Source organism: Atheta coriaria, unplaced genomic scaffold (genome assembly GCF_025399875.1).
Source record: "Atheta coriaria isolate IRGN ID8LTWV9N9 unplaced genomic scaffold, Caltech_Dcor_3.1 hic_scaffold_9_pilon, whole genome shotgun sequence".
NCBI classification, from domain to species: domain Eukaryota; kingdom Metazoa; phylum Arthropoda; class Insecta; order Coleoptera; family Staphylinidae; genus Dalotia; species Dalotia coriaria.
Genome location: NW_027045451.1, coordinates 13,353,253 through 13,367,036, shown reverse-complemented (window position 1 = coordinate 13,367,036; position 13,784 = coordinate 13,353,253). Strand labels below are relative to the sequence as shown.

Sequence of the window (13,784 nt, the reverse complement as noted above, 5' to 3'; positions counted from 1 at the left end):
CAGCGCTACCTTGCAGATTCAAGTTAAACATTTCAAGATCAACAATAATTTGTGGAGTTGGGGATGGTCCGGTGAAGATTGCTACGTTCAGCTGATCTAGTTGCTGTTTGTTATCACAGCCACATTGTCGCGTGTGACGAATCACTCACAAATTTATAAATAAACAATTAAAGAAAGAAACATTATTCAGTGAATCAAATTGTGAATCTAAACCATTCTCGAACCCACCTGAACACACACAAAAAATTTCATCAAAATCGGTCCAGTCGTTTAGGAGAAGCTTAGTCACATACACACGATCAGGAGATTTATATACGAGTATACTCGTACAAAGATATTGCGGAAGATGTCAATATAAATTTGCAGGAACAAAAAAACACTGAGGCCATTTTAGGTATAATTTTTGTCTGTATTTTAAGTTTTATTACAGTTCTAAAAAATATTGCAATAGAATAGTTAAAATTTTGGCGCAATCGTGTCCGTCGGACTTGAAGTTTCAAGTGGCATTTAGGACGTTCGCGCCGTGATTGATATACACAGGGTCGGCTATATTTTGAAGTGTCAGTTACCAGGGTGGTACTTTGGGATTAATTTTAAAAAAATTGATTATTTCTGACATTCTAATTGTGTGAAGGTACGTGCCGTACTGTTATCCGCCCCCTTCTATCAGCCCCCACCCCCACCGTCCCACAAATATTACCAACCAAGGTAGTTGTTTTTGGTGTCTAGCGGGCAAACGAAATATCCTAGGATAGCAATTTTTCATCAGATTGTAAGTATTAAATTTGTTTATCATTTTCATAATTAATTTGTGTGATTAGCGCACGGAAGACATGCAAAAATGTCATTTTTGTGCTTCGATGTGCTAATTTTTGGTGGTTTTAGGTGTCTAGCGGGCAAACAAAACATCCTACGACAACGATTCTTTTATCAGATTGTAAGTATTGAATTTGTTTATTATTTTCATTTATAATTTGTGTGATTAGCACACGGAAAACATGCAAAAATGTCATTTTTGTGCTTTAATGTACTAATTTTTGGTTATTTTAGGTGTCTAGCGGGCGAACGAAATATCCTAGGTCAGCGATTCTTTCATCAGATTGTTAGAATTAAATTTGTTTATCATTTTGATATTCAACTTGTGTGATTAGCACACGGGAAACATGCAAAAATGACATTTTTGTGTTTCGATGTGCTAATTTTTTGTTGTTTTAGGTGTCTAGTGGCCGAACGAAATATCTTAGGTCAGCGATACTTTCATCAGATTGTAAGTATTGGATTTGTTTATCATTTTCATAATTAATTTGTGTGATTAGCACACGCGAAACATGAAAAATATCATTTTTGTGCTTCGATGTGCTAATATTTGGTTGTTTTAGGTGTGTAGCGGGCGAACGAAATATCCTAGGACAACGATTCTTTCATCAGATTGTAGGTATTGAATTTGTTTATCATTTTCATAGTTGTTTTGTGTGATTAGCACACGGGAAACATGCAAAAATGTTATTTTTGTGCTTCGATGTGCTAATATTTGGTCGTTTTAGGTGTCTAGCGGGCGAGTGAAATGTCCTAGGACAATATTTCGGTCATCAGATTGTAAGTATTGAATTTGTTAATCATTTTCATAATTAATTTGTGTGATTAGCACACAGGAAACCTGCAAAAATGTCATTTTTGTGCTTCGATGTGCTAATTTTTGGCGGTTTTAGGTGTCTAGCGGGCGAATGAAATGTCCTAGGACAACGATTCTTTCATCAGAATGTAAGTATTGAATTTGTTTTTCATTTTCATAATTAATTTGTGTGACTAGCACACAGGAAACCTGCAAAAATGTTATTTTTGTGCTTCGATGTGCTAATTTTTGGCGGTTTTAGATGTCTAGCAGGTGAACGAAATATCCTAGAACAACGATTCTTTCATCAAATTGTAAGTATTGAATTTGTTTATCATTTTCATAATTGATTGGTGTGATTCGCACACGGGAAACATGCAAAAATGTCATTTTTGTGCTTCGATGTGCTAATATTTGGTTGTTTTAGGTGTGTAGCGGGCGAACGAAATATCCTAGGACAACGATTCTTTCATCAGATTGTAAGTATTGAATTTGATTATCATTTTCATAATTAATTTGTGTGATTAACGCTCGAGAAACATGCAAAAATGTCATTTTTGTGCTTTGATGTGCTAATTTTTGGTTGTTTTAGGTGTCTAGCGGGCGAATGAAGTGTTCTAGGACAACGATTCTTTCATCAGATTGTAAGTATTGAATTTGTTTATCATTTTCATAATTAATTTGTGTGATTAGCACACGGGAAACATGCCAAAATGTTATTTTTGTGCTTCGATGTGCTAATTTTTGGTTGTTTTAGGTGTCTAGCGGGCCAATGAAATGTCCGAGGACAACGATTCTTTTATCAGATTGTAAGTATTGAATTTGATTATCATTTTCATAATTAATTTGTGTGATTAGCACACAGGAAACCTGCAAAAATGTCATTTTTGTGCTTCGATGTGCTAATTTTTGGCGGTTTTAGATGTCTAGCGGGTGAACGAAATATCCTAGAACAACGATTCTTTCATCAGATTGTAAGTATTGAATTTGATTATCATTTTCATAATTAATTTGTGTGATTAACGCTCGAGAAACATGCAAAAATGTCATTTTTGTGCTTTGATGTGCTAATTTTTGGTTGTTTTAGGTGTCTAGCGGGCGAATGAAGTGTTCTAGGACAACGATTCTTTCATCAGATTGTAAGTATTGAATTTGTTTATCATTTTCATAATTAATTTGTGTGATTAGCACACGGGAAACATGCCAAAATGTTATTTTTGTGCTTCGATGTGCTATTTTTTGGTTGTTTTAGGTGTCTAGCGGGCCAATGAAATGTCCGAGGACAACGATTCTTTTATCAGATTGTAAGTATTGAATTTGATTATCATTTTCATAATTAATTTGTGTGATTAGCACACGAGAAACATGCAAAAATGTCATTTTTGTGCTTCAATGTGCTAATTTTTGGTGGCTTTAGGTATCTAGCGGGCGAATGAAATGTCCTAGGACAACGATTCTTTCATCAGATTGTAAGTATTGAATTTTTTTATCTTCTTCATAATTAATTTGTGTGATTAGCACACGGGAAACATGCCAAAATGTTATTTTTGTGCTTCGATGTGCTAATTTTTTGTTGTTTTAGGTGTCTAGTGGCCGAACGAAATATCTTAGGTCAGCGATACTTTCATCAGATTGTAAGTATTGGATTTGTTTATCATTTTCATAATTAATTTGTGTGATTAGCACACGCGAAACATGCAAAAATATCATTTTTGTGCTTCGATGTGCTAATATTTGGTTGTTTTAGGTGTGTAGCGGGCGAACGAAATATCCTAGGACAGCGATTCTTTCACCAAATTGTAAGTATTAAAATTCTTTATTATTCGAAATTTTTTGGTCGAATTTTTTGTTAAAATTTTTTCGGTCAAATTTTTTTGTTAAAATGTTTTCGGTCGAAAAGCAGGATCGAATTTTTTTACATGAACATTTTTCGGTCAAAGAACAGGGTCGAACTATTTTGTTAAAATGTTTTTGAGGTCGAAGAACAGAGTCGAATTTTTGGCGATTATGTCAAGAGCAAAAAGTCTCCGTAAATCGAATGCATTTTTCTCTAAAATTGTAAATATGGTTTAAACGGTTAATATTATCAAAAAAAGTTACTAAAATAATCGATTTAGGATTAAATTATCTATCAGGTTTCCGATTTAAAATATAATCGAAATTAATAGTTCCATGGATAGTGCGAGTACAGTTCTATTCATATTCTGCACTACCACATTGAAAGTGTCAGTGTTAACAAACAAACATGTTTTCTTATGTCGTGCAATTTTTGTGCGATCGCCACGCGGTTGGCTTGTGTACCACGTTAGTCTCATTTTATTAATTATTCTTGAGTTGCTAAATGTTTCTTCGATTGTGCGCGATTGATGTGCGGGGTTCGTACCACGCGGATTGTACATACTCAGAGGTAAAACGTGAGTGATGTTCCGTCGGCCGTCTTATTTTTTTTTGTATTATACGCGTATTTCATCGGTTCTACAATGTGCATAATTAAGGTCCATACAATTAATTGGATATACCAAAACAAAAATTTATTTTGCATCAAGGTATGTTCTCGCATATTTTCAGCCGTTTGAAAATCAAATCCATTATTGACTTTACTTGTTTGCGCTTTTCCAATTGTTTTACATGATTCAAAATAAAATTCTGAATTGTGCTTTAATTTTTAAATTTTGTTTTTGGATTCCGAAAGTAAATTAAATTCTGAATGCAGTAACACAATTATAGATTAAGGCCCTATTGACATGTAAAAACCAATTTTTGTATTAAAATTATAAAATGATACACCAATACATAAATAATAAAAGTATACAATACTACAATTATCTACTTGGTGTCCCCAACTAGATGTTTACGTCTGCTGATAATTTTCTTTCCTGCTTAGTGGGTTGTGCGCGGTGGTGTCGTGAGCACGTGTTTTGTTCGTCAGTTTGTTTTCGTAGCTATTAATCGCGTTTCTGGTGATTTTCATTTAGTAGTGGCATGAACGACAATGTATTTCAGCGAGCGCGGCTGAACGTTAATGAATTATTGCTCGTGATACCTGCTATTGAGTGACTATCCGAACATTTGTGTCTACTGTCGAATACCGCCCGGTTGTTGGCTTGTGCTTCTCATTTGTGGTGTTCCGAACTCAGGTTGAAGGATTTTATGATGCAATTTAGAACGTATTCATTAAATTTTATATTAATTTGGTTTGTTATAATATGTGGTGAAGCTATTTTCTGTAAACTAAACATGTTTGGTCCATGAGGCATTTTCCGTATCTTTCTAATGCTACCAAAATGTTACTACAGTGAGTAGTAACATCAATTCTACTAACAATTCTACTTTGTGGGTATCGTTTGAAAACAGAGCGTTGTGGCTCGATGGTACGTAGGATATGCCTTGGATCGTACGTATGTTCGTTTTATTAAAAAAGAAAGAAGAATGTATTGTTAAATATAATTAATAAAACTCAATTTAAAATTAAAATCTTATTCCTACTTCTTTGTAATATTCTCTTTGTCGTTTTCAGGATATGCGTCTTAAATCATATTTCATATGAAGCTTATGTGAGTGCAACATAGCTAAGGCATGTGTTGTTGTTTTTAAAAAGTTGAATAAAGTAGAAACATAAATAGAAGAATCAAATATTAATGATAAAAACACTCGGTGGTCGAGTGGAGACGTGCACCTGCTGGCATGCTGGCAAACACGGATCGAATCTCAGATATAGAAGGCATTTTTCTCAAATATAAAAATATCAGATGTAATTTGGGTTGCATATATGAATTGCAACGAAATATAAGAGAAACTGAAATACAAATGAAGGCAATAAGAGAAGTAAGAAAGTGAGTGGAGAAACGAGAACAGAGAAATAGAAGAAGGAGTAGTAAAGAATAGGAGAAGATAGAAGGAAAAGAACAGAGAGAGAAGAATAGGAGATAGAAGAAAGAGAACAGGGGAGGATCAGATTTTTAAATTTTTTGGCGCGTGTCGTTAGACAGTCACTGCTTCGATGCGTCCATTGCTCCCGGCCCATCCTACAGCTACGATGTCTCTGCGCTTCATCCCCAGGATTCTCAGGCATATCAACAATTTTTATGGTGGGGGATCACCCCCCAGAGAGAGGGAACTCCTTATAAGGACAATCCTTATAAGGTCTTGTTAAAATATTTCTAAGTTTTAAGTCGTCTCAAAAGAGGTGACACTAAGAAATATTCTTACAAGTTCTGACCTGTAGCTGAAATGAAAGATAGAGTACACAAATCATACAGGTTACCTTAACATTTTTTATAGAAGGGATCATCCCCTGAGAGAGGGAACTCTTCTTGAAATTATAGAAGGGGTACATTCAAAGCATAAGACATAATATTTCTCAACATTTCTTTATTAATAAACGCAATATAATATAATACATGTTTAGATTTTACAAGTCAACAAAATACATGCCGCCATATTGAAACAGGACTTACGACCTGCAAATACCACAAATACTACAAATACGACAAATATTAAAGAAAAAGAAAGTCACAAAGGATAAAACAAAACACTAACATCTGATATATAATTTTCGCGACAATCCCGGAAAACCATTATGCAGGGTGTTTCAAAAAGAAAATACTAACATTTTAAGAGAACATGCAAAGTTCATGTAGGAAAATATATTAAAACCACTTTTTCCGTGACATCAGATGAAAATAATGTACAGAGTGTCACAAAAAGAAAATAATGACAGTTTCTGAGAAAATGCAAAGTTCAAGCAGGATAACATATATTTAGACTAATTTTTACAAGATATCACAGAAAATTAAAATACAGGGTGTTGCAGATAGAAAATAAATAGAAAGGAAAGTCATAAAAGATAACACAGAACACTAGCATACAATCTACAATTTTCGCGACAATCACGGAAAACTATTATACAGGGTTGTTCAAAAAGAAAATACTAACATTTTCAGAGAACATGCAAAGCTCACGTAGGAAAACATATTTAAACCACTTTTCCCGTGATATCAAAAGAAAATAATGCACAGGGTGTCACAAAAAGTAAATAATAACATTTTCTGAGAAAATTCAAAGTTCAAGCAGGATAACCTATATTTAAACAAGTTTTCACAAGACATCACAGGAAATTAATATATAGGGTGTTGTAAAGAGAAAATGCCAATATTTTAAAGGAAAATCCAAAATTCAAATGGGATAAAATTAGAGTCCGACCGAAACTGGTTTTTAGCCGAAATCGGCCGAAACCGAAACTGTAATTTACATAAACATATTTTTCAACTTCTACCTACAAAGCGCCAGTTTTTCCACGTTTTTTAGATACAAAATCAATCCCGTCAGTAAAATCCCCGTTTAGTCACTTGATACTTAATATAATATTAATTTAAGTTTTATGTACGAACTGAGATGGCAAGTAACGACCGCCATTAGCCGCAAAGTTAGCCGAACGACGCACGACAATTCACGAACAGTGAGTTTCGGCGCGGCCGAAAGATTCGGGCAATTTTTGGGGGAAACTGGCCGAAACCGAAATTTCGGTCGGCCTCTAGATAATATATATATATATATATATATATATACCGGGTGATACAAAAAGAAAAATTAAGATTCAAGTAAGAAAAGAGATAGAAACAATTGACAAGACGACATAGGAAGAAGACAGTTTGCACGGGAAATCAAAGAAGAGTGAAAGAAAGAGTGACACAGCAAAACTCAGAACATTTAAGATGAAACTGTATTTCCTCTGGATATCAAGGAAATGTGATGGATTAGATATTACGAAAATAAAACACGAAGTGTAAAACAACAAGCGATCGAGCCGAAAAACGCCGCAGCCTCCAACGAGCACCGAAAACGCAGCCGACGGTACGTGACAATCTAAATTGTAATTCGTATATCAAACAAAAGCGAAACAATGTTTCAATAAGTAATGCTAATCAACGGTAGGTATTGAAACATAGACAAAAATTTGGCGTGCGTAAAGACCACGCGGTTGAAGTAAAAACAAGTAGAGTTCATCCGCAAGGGATTTACTATTTTATATGGATGAAGTAATGCGAGAACATACCTGCAAAATTACTTTTAGGCTTTCGTGATTTCCAGTAAGTTATCCAATAAGTACCTTTATTATGCACATTGTAGCAACGATGAAATATGCGTACAATTCTAAAGGAGTATCCGACGGCCAACGGAAAATCATACGATTTACCTCTCCGTATGTTCAATCCGCGCTTAACACATACCACACATCACTCGCGCACAGTGGAACAGAAAAAATTGTTAGAAATATTACGTAATTACGCGAAGAGAAATAAAGGAACTCAAATGATTCTAAACAAAATTTACGTGTAGATCACCCGACGACAAAAATGAGACTAAGCCAACTGCGTGGCAACCGCACAAAAATTGCACAAGATTAGAAAACTTGTTAGTTTGTAAATACTGATACTTCCAGTGTGGTAAAGCAGAACATGAAAAGAATTGTACTCGTACTATGCGTGGAACTTTTAATTACGATTAAATTCTGAATCGGAAACCAGTAATACAATTACAGATTAAGGTCTTATTGGCATGTATAAATATTTTTTTATTAAAATTGCAAATAGTCAATTAAGATTTAAAATATCTTTCAAAACCTGAAAATAGGATTTAAAAATTTTGCTAACATTAACCGTTTAGGCTCTATTTATAATTTTAGTGAAAACTGGATTTGACATTAAAAAGAGAAATCGTTTGCCTTTTTATATTTTATTTTAACAAATACAGATTCTGTAATAATCGGAATTTTTTAATTCTGTTTTTGGTTTTTGGGAGTATATTAAATTCTAAATCCGAAACATGTAACACAATTGTAGATTAAAGCCATTTTGGCATGTAAAATCAATTTTTTTTTTTATTAAAATTGCATATAGGGCCTAAACCGTCAATGATAGAAAAATAATTACTTAAGGGGGTATTCTACTCTAGAGATTTCAAAAAATCGATTTTTTTTTTGATATTTTCAAAGTTTAACTATTCAAGAATACGTGTACAAGAGGATTTTTCAAAATTTAAATTATTTTCCGAGATATAGCCGTTTTGATGACGCGGCATCCATACTGGTTCGCATTGACTCGAAACTTTAAACGTGTTTTTCTCGAAACTGTATTTTTTGAGACGGTACCCACGATTTCGCAACTTCTACTGAACCGATTTACTTGAAATTTTTATAGGGTCTTCTTTATAGACTTTTCTTTAGAATGAACTACGCTTATCCCTAAATTCCGATTTTAAATATTTCAAAAAAAATCTAGTATATCAAAAAACAAGGGTGAAAAAATCACTTTTTTTTCAAACAGTCGCCATTTTGTAAAAAAAAATTTTTTCACTTGTCCGTAGTTCATTCCATTGCGACATTTTTCTAGATTAACAATCTTTTTTTTTTTTTTCATTTCATATCACTTGGAGGGCTAAAATCATGGGTACGGTCACGTGCCAATTTTTTGGGACCCCCCACTTTATCACCTGCTGGAATTTAAAATTTTGAACTTTTTTCAATTTTTATTTTTTTTTTGTATTCTCAAAACATTAATAAATAAGTGTTAAAAAAATGGATGGTAAAACTCTTCATAGATTTTTTTTACGGCCTTTCAAAAATCACATGAAATTCATGCCTCTAGAGTAGAATACCCCCTTAAATAATCAATTAAAAATTAAATTATCTTTCAAAATCCAAAAACAGAATTTAAAAATTCCAATTGTTTCAAAAGCTGATTTCATCATAAAAAATGCAAAAGATTTCTCTTTCTTATTATCTATTATATTGTATCTATTGTATCTATATTGTATCTATTAGTGGTGGGCAATGGGTTTAGCCGGAAAAAGTCGCCAAAGAATTAAGAACGCAACCGACGGCACACGACAATCTTAATCTTTTTAATTTGTACATTAAACGAAAACGGAACAATGTATCCAATACGTATTGCAAATCAACGTAGGTATTGAAACAGAGACAAAAATTATTTGTGTGGTTAAAGACCACGCGGTTGAAGTAAAAACAAGTTAAGTCAATAATGGATTTGATTTTCATATTGCTGAAGAAATGCGAGAACATACCTTGATGCAAAATACATTTTTGCGCGTCAAAGAAAATCCGAAATAAATATGAAATACGCGTATGATACAAAAAGAGTATCCGACGACCGACGGAACATCACTCACGTTTTACCTCTGCGTATAAACAATCCGCGCTGAACGAACGCCGCACATCACTCGCGCACAATCGAAAGAGCATTTAGAAACTGTACGTAATAACGCGACTAAAAATTAAGGAACTCAAAATATTGCAAAGAAAATATGCGTTCAGATCACCTGACGACACAAATGAAACTAACGTGGTACGCAAGCCAACAGCGTGGCGACCGCACAATACTACAGGAGATAAAGAAACTTGTTTGTTTATAAACACTGATACTTTCAGTGTGGTAGTGCAGAACATGAGAAAAATTGTACTCGTACTTTGCATGGAACTATTAATTTTTATTAAATTCTTAATCGGATACTGATAAATAATTTAATTCTACATCGTTTATTTTAGTAACTAGGTAACATTAACCGTTTAGACCCTATATTTACAATTTTAGAGAAAAATGCATTCGTTTTCGTAGACCTTTTTGTTCTTGACCCTGTTCTTTGACCGAAAAATATTTTAACACAATAGTTCGACCCTGTTCATTGACCAAAAAAATTTAAGTTAAAAATTTGATCCTGTTTTCCACCGAAAAAATTTTAACAAAAAAATTCGACCGAAAAATTTTAATTAAAAGTTCGACCCTGTTTTTTGGCCGAAAAACTTTTAACAAAAAAATTCGACCGAAAAACTTTTAACAAAAAAAATTCGACCGAAAAAAATCTTAACAAAAAAATTCAACCAAAAAATTGTAACAAAAAAAATCGACCGAAAAAATTTTAGGAAAAAAAAATTCGATCCTGTTTTTCGACCGAAAAAATTTTAACAAAAAAATTTGACCTAAAAAATTTTATGTAAAAAAGTTCAACCCTGTTCTTCGACAGAAAAAAATTTATTAAAAAAAGTTCGACCCTGTTATTCGATCAAAAAATGAAATTTATTGGACAAAAATAGCGATATTCGAATGGAATTTTAAGACACTTCCAAAAGGTATATAGGGTTAAAAAGATATGCATAGTGTAAAGGGTCTCTTGAACTTTAACATGACGTTAAGAAACTTCAAGAAAATCAATTAGTTCACGTGATACAAAGTCTTTTCCACACCATGTTTTCAAATTTTCCTAAAATTGTTAGAGAGCAACTCTCTAACTCTATTCTGGTGTGGAGAAACTCTAAGAAAGTCAATTAATTCACTAGATACAGGGTGTTTTCCACACCATGTTTTTAAAATTTCCTAAAATTGCTTATTTTTGAAGGGCATTTTAGGGCACTTCCGGAAGAGTTGGAAGATTGGAGGGTGTACATCATGTAGAGGAACTTTCTAGCTCTATTCTGATGTGGAGAAACTCTAAGAAAGTCAATTAGTTCACGAAATACAAAGAGTTTTCCACACCATGTTTTTATAACGCTTCTTGAAACGGCTACTCTTTGATATTAAAAATAATGATATACCTAGATACAACTAACGAAATAAAAACAAATGTATCTGCAGACAAGCGAGTGAAGAACGCGGATATCACCATATCAGCTGAAAATCTTTTCTTTAAAGTTTTTTATGCAATTTTTGTCGTTTTTCAGGAAATATGTCATTTTGTAGGAATTTTTCAATGATCAAGAATATGAAGTCCGTTTTTTCACAGCCATTTTTTTCTTGAGTTAATCCGACCCTGTTTTTCGACTGAAAAAAATTTCAACAGAAAAAGATCGATCCTATTCTTCGACCGAAAAATTTTAATAAAAAAAGTTCGACCCTGTTTTTCAACAATAGAATATAGAAGGGACACACACAAAATATAGGAGGCATAGTCACTTTTAACATTTCGTAACTGAGAAATATAAAACAATAAAAGAAGTAAAATACATAGAAAATTCGGCGACGCATTCCACAAGTCCGAGAAATGTGCTTAGCCCGAAAATTCATGTCGACATTTTGAAACTAGTCATACCCCTAGCCTATACGCGCATATGTAGCCAAGCATCTCGCCAATATCTCGCAATGCAACGGAAAATTAATATACAGGGTATAACCAAAGGAAAAACCATGTTTTGGAAAGAAAAGTGGCTGGACTGTTAAACAAATATATAGGGTGTTTTAAAAGAAAAATTAATACAACACAAAAATATCAAATTTAAGAATGTGAATAATGGGAAACATCAAATTGGGACAATTTTAGATAGGAAGTCAAGAAAAACAAATATACAGGGTATTCGAAAATGAAAATTGGTACATCAAAAGAAAAAATGTCAAGTTAAAGAACAAGAATACTATAAAACTACAAAGTTGGACATTTTTTTAAAACTTGCATAATGCTGCACACATAAGTCCGTCCCGTCGGATAAAAAAATTGCATTGCTATTTGGACCCACAATGTGCATCATACAAAACCATCCTTATGCTACAAGAATTTGAAGAAAAAATAAAAATATGACTAAGGGTTTGCGAGATATGACCCGTTTTCTATAGAAAGTTGTGAAAAATAAAAAAAGGGGCAAAATTTAGCGACCATTTCAAGGCAGTTAGGGCGTAATTTCGCGGAGGAAAAGTAGTGCATTATCCAAAATCATCCTTACGCTACAAGAATCCAAAGAAAAAATAAAAATATGACTAAGGGTTCGCGAGATATGACCTGTTTTCCACCAAACATTGTAAAAAATGACAAGAAGGCAAAGTTTGGCGGCCATTTTAAGGCAGTTAGGACAGAATTTCGTGAAGAGCAAAGGGTGTAACGTCCAAAATCGCTCTTACGCTATTAGAAGTTAAAGAAAAAATAAAAATATCAAGAAGGATTCACGAAATATAAGCCGTTTTCCACCGAAAGTTTTGAAATATCCGAAAAAAGACAAACTTTTGCGGTCATTGTGGTACGTATTAAGGCAATAAATGTTTGTCGCGTAAATTAGAATAAAAAATATGATTGAATTATAAATTATAAAATTATAAATCATCAGTCACCAAAGCACCGAAAAGAAGTTGAAACATAAGTATTAAACATAAGATTTAATAAAAATATATTCAATATTCATACATCATAGAAAAAATACAATATGTGTTTTTGAATTAAAAGTTACTTACTCAAGGATAATGAGGAATAAATCTTGGGGCCATCATATTTCCGATTCATTTTGCGACCGACACCGAATCTTGTAATTTGCTTAAGTGTGCACACGAAACGCGATCAAATATCTACCAATTTTGTACAATAAAATAATAAATAACATTACTGTAGTATATACAATTAAATAGTCGATTGATGATCAAATATAATGCAAATTTAGAAAGCAGAAGTCCGAACAAACAATAACAGTCGGTCAAAACACGCCTGGATCAACCAGTGACCGGCGCGAAACTGGCTGCAAACCACCGATAGCGCATGCCGTAGCCGAGCAGGCAACGACGCGACAGTTTCGATAAGAAAGCAAGAGATGCGCAAAACCTGCGATCTAAACTAAACTAGAAGATGCTGCATGAGATGTGAGGTGATTTCAACGACGACACTCGGAAATCTCATGCTTTGCATTCCACGCGGCGGAAGCGATAAGACAGTAGATTGTGTACAAAACAAACACAATTCTCGTGAATGATGGTGAAAAAGTCGTAATTGTAATAGCTCCGAAGTGTTAAATTTTTAATGTAATATAAATTGTCTTGTTTGTGTACGATAGCACAATAAATGAATATTATATTTTACCATATAAATGATCGAATTTTTATAATAATAAATGAAGCAATTCTTGTGAAATTATTCCCTAACCATTTCTAAATATTCAAAAATGTTTCAAGTTTTCACTTCTGCTGGAACTTTTTTAGAGATAGAAAGTTGACGATTCCAGGGTCGTATTTACTTTTAGAATGAACAAGACAGTTCCATCGTTTTATACATTTATTTACGTTCCTATGTACTTGTGCAATCGCCTCCAAAAAAATTCGAATATTTTCAAAATGGTATTTTTGGCCCAATATGATTGTGATACGATTGTGAAATTTGGCTTATATTAAAGTATGAACGGAATCCATAG

General features: G+C 33.3%; 1 long non-coding RNA gene across 4 annotated transcripts; it reads left to right on the top strand.

Moving 5' to 3' along the window:
• The first annotated feature begins 489 nt into the window (after positions 1-489).
• On the top strand, positions 490-12,252 carry LOC135798528 (uncharacterized). Of its 4 annotated transcripts, none has more exons than XR_010549728.1 (18): positions 490-772; positions 886-937; positions 1,051-1,102; positions 1,216-1,267; positions 1,380-1,431; positions 1,545-1,596; positions 1,710-1,761; positions 1,875-1,926; positions 2,040-2,091; positions 2,205-2,256; positions 2,370-2,421; positions 2,535-2,586; positions 2,700-2,751; positions 2,865-2,916; positions 3,030-3,081; positions 3,195-3,246; positions 3,360-3,411; positions 11,346-12,252. It is a non-coding gene; the product is annotated as an uncharacterized lncRNA (long non-coding RNA). The 4 variants fall into 4 exon arrangements; XR_010549729.1 differs by having other exon boundaries at positions 1,380-1,435; XR_010549731.1 differs by having other exon boundaries at positions 987-1,102.
• Positions 12,253-13,784: the final 1,532 nt, after the last annotated feature.